The sequence below is a fragment of the Chanodichthys erythropterus genome, chromosome 22 (genome assembly GCF_024489055.1).
Source record: "Chanodichthys erythropterus isolate Z2021 chromosome 22, ASM2448905v1, whole genome shotgun sequence".
In the NCBI taxonomy this organism is placed as follows: Eukaryota; Metazoa; Chordata; class Actinopteri; order Cypriniformes; family Xenocyprididae; genus Chanodichthys; species Chanodichthys erythropterus.
The window spans coordinates 13,511,157-13,519,469 of record NC_090242.1 but is presented as its reverse complement, the minus strand read 5'-3'; the positions used below and the strand labels follow the sequence as shown (position 1 = coordinate 13,519,469).

The 8,313-nt window shown below is 45.5% G+C and overlaps 1 pseudogene; it reads left to right on the top strand.

Annotated features, from left to right (window-relative positions):
- Positions 1–1,456: 1,456 nt before the first annotated feature.
- Positions 1,457–7,755, top strand: LOC137012234 (chemokine XC receptor 1-like; annotated as a pseudogene).
- Positions 7,756–8,313: the final 558 nt, after the last annotated feature.

Below are 8,313 nucleotides of genomic sequence, written 5' to 3'. Positions count from 1 at the left end.
GGCGGCGTTTGAGGAGTGGCTCTATTGGCTGGAGGGAGCTCAACACCCGTTCACTGTTCTGACTGATCACAAGAATCTTGAATACCTCCATACCGCAAAAAGACTCAACCTTCGGTGGTCCCTGTTCTTCTCAAGATTCCATTTCACCGTAACCTATCTTCCTGGGTCAAAGAATGGCAAAGCTGATTCCCTGTCCCGTCAGTTTGAAGGTGAGACTAATCCTGCAAGCCCTGAAGCTGTCTTACCTACCTCTCTCATTGTTGCACCCATTCAGTGGGACATCATATCAGAACTGGAACAAGCCAACGCCGAGGGCGAGGTTCCTGCCATGGTCCCACATCACCATAGATTTCATCACGGATCTATCCATCTCAGACGGATACACCACCATCCTGACAGTCATCGATCACTTCTACAAAGCCTCTTGTTTAATCCCAAACTCCTTAGCCCTTTCCCATAAGCCTGTGCCTTGGACTAATCCCCCTACAGCTGATGCTCATTGCCAGGACTATAAAAGACTGCCATACACTTCAGCTTATCGCAAAGTCTTGTTTTGCCGTGGTGAACATTACTAAGCATTATCCACCTGTCTGACTGCCTGTTGCTGATCCTGTTGCTACCCATTATCGACCCTTTGCTGCCAGCCTCTGATCTCTGCCTGTTATCTCGGTTCTGTGAGTGTTTTCTGCCAGCCCTGCCTGTTACTTGACTACGTCTCTGCCTATTCCTTATATACCTGTCTGACCCTGCCTGTACGACTACGAGTTTATTTAATAAAAGCATGCAAATGGATCCCAGCCAGTGTGATGATTCGTTACATGTACAAGTGCACATGTGCAGGTCAGATGTATAAAGGTTGTTTGGGAAAACTGATCATTCACACACCATTGTATTTTATATGAAAAGTATATGTAAATATATATTTTGTATTTTGTTTTTTCTACTTTAAATATTTGCAAATCTAATATTTTATGTGACGTGTATCAGATGAAGTCATGCACATATATTCTTGTAACAACTGTGAAGTCAGTCTACAAAACACAGCACAGAGATATATACACAACCAGAGAGACTGGACATTCACTCTTCAGGTGATAAACTCCTCTCTTTGATTCTTCTTGTTTATACCCTTAATAAACACAGTGGCACTCTTGCTTATCTGATCATGTATAAAGATTTAGGAAGGAGTTAACGTTTTAGCTACTGAGTAAAATGGGTCTGATATTTGTTTCAGTGAAGAGAACTAACAGTTTAAATTAATTCTAGAGAAATATTATAGAAAATTAGATTTTGCAGATGAATGTAGCCTGCAAAAATTACATTGCTAAGCCATCTATTTTTCATCATTTAATTATTATTTTTTTATTTATTTTTTTACATATCTGGTTCAATTACAGCTCTCTTTTGTGTAGATCACAAAATTATTTTTTATGAGGTGCTAAACACAAACCCAGAGATGATTAACTCAGTGAACTTCACCGCACCCAAAGCATCTATAAACTCCACAACTCAATCCTTTGGACTAAATCTGTAAATTTGTGTGTACATCATCAATTTCCTGGTTGGTGTTCCTACACACTCCCATGTTATATGGCTCATCATCACAGGAACAGGAAGCAGAGTTGCATCAGAGTTCTTTATCCTCAATCTCTCCATTTGCGAGATTGGAAACTCTTTGAACTGTTTGCTCTCTGTACTTTCAAACTGGTTTTCAAGTGTCTTTACACTGTTAATGTTTTTAACAGGACTCTCTGTCACTGGTCGTCCTCTGTTTCAGTGTCTGATGTGTGTTGAGCGTTACCTGGCAGTGGTTCATCCTGTAACCTTTCTGAAGTACAAACCTCTCAGATATAGATTGATTTGCTGTACCGTGGTCTGGATAATCACTTTTGGTTCCTGTAACAAAGTTCGTAAATAAGGAGGGAAGAGGACAGGGTCAGCGGGTGACTACTGGCTGTTTTATTTTCAACAAAACAATAATAACACAACAGTGTGCAGACAGGCACAAAAATAATCAAAGTAGTTCCAACGTTCACTCCAACACAGCAGATATCCAGTAGTGGGGAAACAGCCAGTAGTCCTTCTCTCTCTCGCAGGCTCCTGTTTCTCCTGGCGTTAAATACTCTCTCCACGCTGTAAGAACTGTGGACGAACCAGACAAATGAATCATTTAGATGATTCTTTCAAAACATAATTCTAACTCAGAATTGAGGTTCCGGCTCCGAACCGTCTGCAGATAAAGCCAGGCTGATTACTTTTACGACACATGCTTCCTGATAGCAGAAGCGACATACCAAAGGGTCACCCAAGAAGACAGAGAGACAATCCAGACCCTTTTGTTTCCTTACTTCACAGGAGAGCCAAAGAGACTGTTGAACAAATAAATCTGCTTCAAAATTGTTCCAACAATTTTAACGGACTTATCAAACATCTTTTAACTACATGCATTTTGCATTATGTGTCCACAAGTACTACCTGTAAACAGTTAGGCTTTAGAAACACTCACAATTCATGTAAATGTGTTAACTCTTGACTGAATGACTGAAAGTATGCCTTATTTGGACTTAATTTGATTCTTTCCCCCTTTCCTATATCCTGACTTGAATGAAATCTGTTTAAAATGTATTGTATCCCATTTAACAGCAATTATGTTAAAATGGCAATCTGCTAAAGCAGAGACAGACCGGGATGTGACACTTATGTTTTATTGGGGGCAGAGGAAGGCCCTCTTGAAACAGGACAATGTCTGATTGGCCAAGACTCCTCAGAGGTGTGACAAACAACTAAGTTTAAATGATCATATTGCAAGATAGTGAATGGAGAGAAGTTGGTTAGTAAACGAACTGGAGTTGGTTAGTTCTGGTAAGAGAAACCATGACCAGAGTACCAAGAACAATGGAGTAACAAGAAGAACAGACCAGCCGCTCATTCAAGCCATCCAACCTTCACTCACTTTTCTTTTCTTTACTTAATTTTCCTTTACCGCTGAAAGTCTTGTGTCCTACGTTTCGCCGCAAAGTTCAACCAACGACTTTTGCCGCTTCAACTCCAGCGACAAAGAGACTTCCTTCATTGTTCCACACGGACCTGATCTGGACCAATCATCGACTTGGGAAACCCCTCTCTGCACGACGAGGGAAACTCACCTTTAAGTCAACGCAAGCAAGTACCTCCAGACCAAAACTGAACTGGTGCATAAATGAATGATTCATGGTTCGTTCTGGTCCTTATGCATTGATAGGAATTCGGTTAATCAGATCACTCTCTCTCTCTCTGTCTCTCTCTCTCTCTTTCAAAACTCTTTCTCTCTCATTTCCTTCTTACTGCAACGCGTATGAATGTGTGTGTGTGTGTGTATGTGCGTGCCTTTGTGTTAGATTAGTTTGTGTTAGAATAAATAAAATCTCTTGTAGATTTTAAAAGGAAAGTGTCTTGTATTATGTGCTTTATGATTTAATGTCTTAAACTGTGATCAAGTTACCGTGCTCTAATCAGTGTTTTCACGATTGTTGGATATTTATATCCGTTACAAGAGCTTATTACGGCTCGAGCAAATGAACGCTGGACGAATCAGTTGCTCGGTCGTAATCTAAACAACTCTTTATAATTCCCTAAATATTTCATTTGAGCTAATTTTACTTCCTAGGGTGTTTTCCCTACAACGCCAATTACTGAAACAAGAAACAGGTGTTTATCATTTGCGTCTAATCCACTCAGACACTGCGCGTTTCTTCCCTCTCCCGTTGCAGATTCCGCTAAACCACGCCCCCCTTGCCACATACCCCCACCACCCGACTCAGGCCGGGGAGCCGTCCGGCCACAGCCATCTGAACACCCGGCCTGTGGACCGAATTTAAAAGGCTGTAAAGCTAGATACCAACGAGTGATCCACGCGTCCATCCATATGCGTTGAATTTCGACACAGCATTCACCTTGGGCATTTACTCCCATTTCAAGCATCGCACCTAATTCCTCCTGAACTACTTTTTTCTTGTGTTCAGGCAAGCGATACGGCCGGCTGCGAACCACCACGCCCGGCTCTGTCTCGATATGGTGCTGAATGAGGTTTGTACGACCAGGTAAGGGAGAAAACACGTCAGCAAACTCTGCCTGTAATTTGGTTAAATCAATGAGCTGGGAGGGCGAGAGGTGATCTCCCCCTGGGGCCAGTACGAGAGATTGATTTTTTATATTCGCCTCCGGCCCGAGATCATCCTCTCCGCTAATCACCGTAGCCAGCATCACTGATTCTCCCTCATTCCACTTTTTCAGGAGATTGAGGTGATAAATTTGACGTGCTCCTCTCCTATCTGAGCGTATTACCTCATAATCGAGCTCACCAACTTGCCGTGTGACTTCAAACGGTCCTTGCCACTTTGCAAGTCATTTTGAACTTGACGTTGGGAGTAATACAAGCACTTTATCTCCTGGTGCAAATTTACGCAAATTGGTCCCCCTGTTATATAGCCGGCTCTGTTTGTCCTGGGCCTGTTACAAATTCTCAATAGATAGCCGCCCCAAAGCGTGGAGTTTTGTTCTCAGGTCCAGCACATACTGAATTTCGTTTTTAGATTGAGAAGGTCCATCCTCCGAAGCCTCTCTTATGACGTCTAACACCCCTCTGGGCTGACGACCATAGAGAAGCTTGAAGGGGGAAAACCCCCGTGAAGGCTTGCGGGACCTCTCGCACAGCGAACAACAGGGGTTCCAACCACTTGTCCCAATTTTTGGCGTCTTCCTGAACGAATTTATGAATCATTGTTTTAAGCGTGCGATTAAAACGTTCGACCAGCCCGTCCATTTGTGGGTGAAAGACGCTGGTCCGAACCGATTTAATGCCCAATAATTCATAAAGTTCGCGTAACGTCCGTGACATAAACGCCATGCCCTGATCAGTAAGGATTTCCTTAGGAATCCCCACTCAGGAGATTAAAGAAAACAGTGCGTCAGCAACACTCTTAGCGGAAATGTTGTGGAGAGCCACTGCTTCTGGATATCGTGTTGCATAATCCACAATGACCAATGCAAAACGATGTCCTCTTGCTGATCGCTCTAATGGCCCGATGAGGTCCATGCCAATTCTCTCGAAGGGGACCTGCATTAATGGGAGGGGGTGCAACGGCGCTTTTGGGGTGGCCGGTGGGTTTACCAACTGACATTCATGACAAGCTGCGCACCACCTGCGCACATTCTCGTGAATGCCCGGCCAAAAAAATCGGGTCATGAGGCGATTTAGTGTCGTTTCCTGTCCTAAATGACCAACCATCGGATTAGAATGAGCCGCTTGAAAAAGCCTTTCCCTGCGGCTCCTAGGAACTAACAACTGGGTTGTATGGGTTGTACTCGATACAACCTATTTTTTATAATTGCAAAATATGGATAGGTAAGCGGTTGTCCAGGATGGAGAGGCTGACCGTCGATGGTATTGATGCGCGTTTCAGCATCTCGTCCTGAGACTGCTCCAGGGGAAAGTCATCGCGCTCCGAGAGAATAAGTCTCTCGATTTCGCTCTGTTCCCCTGAGGCAGTACTCAGAGGTCCCGATTCAGTCTCTCCCGCCTGCACACACACGCTCCCCTCCGGTGCATTTTTCCCCCAAGAAGCATCCGTACATAAAGCCCCTAATAATTCTGTAAACGCTGGCCAATTCATTCCTAAAATTAACGGATGCTGGACGTGCGGGTTAACTGCAACCTCAACACTATGCTTTTGACCCCTGATTTGAATAATGACTGGCACAATAGGATACTCTACTACATCCCTGTGCACACACCGCACCTTAACCACGCGGCTATTATCCAATGCCCCGGGTTGTATCAGATTTTGATGGATCGAGGTTTGGTTACATCCTGAATCCACCAATGCCTGATAGGTACCCCCCTTGATACTCACAGGTATTTGGTACCACCCAGCTTGACCGGGGGCAGCTTGCGGGGCATCCGGGACCCGGACCATTGTTCCAACCTCCATTACAGGACACCTGTCCACGAAATGGCCCGGGTCCCCGCAACGCCAACAGGCCGGCCCAGACCTCCCCGCCGCTCCAGTGGCAGAGAGTGGATTAGATGGTTGGCGTGGAGAGAGCGGAGACACAGGAGCAGCGTCCAACCTGGCTGGTGCCAGTCGACTCTGGGGGCTGCATAAGGAATATGGCCATGGGGGCGGGGCGGGACTCGAAGAGGGCTGGGTGGACGAGACCTGGGTAAAGGGACAGGGCGAGAGAGAGAAGGAGAGGGAAGAGAGGGAGAGGGATGACAAGGGTTCGCCGACCCCGGGGCACGCCACCATTTGATCCTCAGCGAGTTGGATAGCCGACTCCAGCGACGTGGGGCGGTGGCACTGGACCCACTCGGCCGTTCTCCTCGGAAGCCCAGTGGTAAACTGCTCCAGCACCACTCGATCGATGATCTCCTCCACGTCACTTCCGCCGGCCAGCAACCATTTGCGGCAGGAGTCCCGGAGCTGTTGGGCCATCACGAAGGGTCGGCCGGACTCGCCTAGCTCCAGGGAGCGGTAGCGCTGGAGATGCTGTTCCGGACTCCGGCCGACCTGCTGGATGATGGCCCTCTTGAGGTCGTCGAAGTCCAGGAGGCTCCGCACCGGAAACTGCTGTGCCGCTACCTGGGACTCCCCAGAGAGCAACGGGACCAGGCGCATCGGCCACTGTTCCCGAGGCCAGCCACAGATCTCCGCTGATGTTTCAAATAAATCGATGAATGTCTCCGGGTCGTCCTCAGGCCCCATTTTGTTGAGTGGGAGGTGGGCGGGCACAGCACGTTGGTCCGAGGCTCCCGGGCGAGCCTCCCGGTCCATCCAGCTCCGGAACCTCTTGCGGTCTTCCTGCTGGGCTTGGAGGACGGCCTAGAACCGCCTCTCCTGATCTTGTCTTAAGTCCAGCAGGGCCTGGTGTTGATCATGTTGCATGACCGTGAGGGATGTAATTATTTCCGCAAATGGCGCAGCGGAGGACTCTGGCATGGCGGCGGCATCCATCTTCCCTTCCGGGTTTCGGCACCAGTGTAACAAAGTTCGTAAATAAGGAGGGAAGAGGACAGGGTCAGCAGGTGACTACTGGCTGTTTTATTTTCAACAAAACAATAATAACACAACAGTGTGCAGACAGGCACAAAAATAATCAAAGTAGTTCCAACGTTCACTCCAACACAGCAGTTATCCAGGAGTGGGGAAACAGCCAGAAGTCCTTCTCTCTCTCGCAGGCTCCTGTTTCTCCTGGCTTTAAATACTCTCTCCATGCCAATTACTGAAACAAGAAACAGGTGTTTATCATTTGCGTCTAATCCACTCAGACACCACGCGTCTCCTCCCTCTCTCTCCCGTTGCAGATTCCGCTAAACCACGCCCCCCTTGCCACAGTTCCTGTTTGTGCTCCATGTTGTTTTTTGTTTCAATCAATGCACATATATGGTTAATCTCGATGCAGTTCCTCCTCTTCCTCCCCATCCAGTTGTTTTGTCTTGTGGCTGTTCTCAGAGCTCTTAAGCAGTCAGGACCAGGAGAGAGAGGGGAAGAAAACCACACGAAGAGAAGAGCGTTTTATCTCATTTTAATAACAACAGTGAACATGCTTATTATATATGTGCCGATTACTATTTCAGCATTATTTAGCTATCTGGCAAATCTCAATACTCAGGAAGTTTGGTTTCCTTCTGTGATTTGTTTTGTGCTGGCTGGTTTCGTACAGCCTGTTCTTTATCTGCATCGGAATATAAAACGCTTTTGCTTCTGTTCTCCATAAAACCTTATGATATTTTATTAACTTTTACTTTTTGATACTGTTTAATATTTGATGGGACAGTTTTGAATTACTTTGTTTCATTTTGTTTTGTTACATTTTAAATGCCCACTGAAGTACCTTGAAACAGGTCAGTGCGTTGACTTAAAGGGTTAGTTCACCCAAAAATCTAAATTCTGTCATTTATTACTCACCCTCATGATTTCAAAACACTGCTTCATGAAGATTTCAAAACACTGCTTCATGAAGCATCGGAGCATAAATGAATAATAAAATAAATAAATAAATGAATCATGATTCAGATCGCGTGTCAAACTGCCAACGGCTGAAATCACGTGACTTTGGTGCTCCGAACAGCAGATTCAACACACTCATTCATTTGTGCTCCAGTGCTTCCTGAAGCAGTGTTTTGAAATTCCATCACACAATATATATATATATTTTTTTTTTTTTTTTGGCGCTCCAAAAATATTCTCGTCACTTTATAATATTAATATTGAACCAATGTACTCACATGAACTGATTTAAATATGTTTTAGTACCTTTATGGATCTTGAGAGA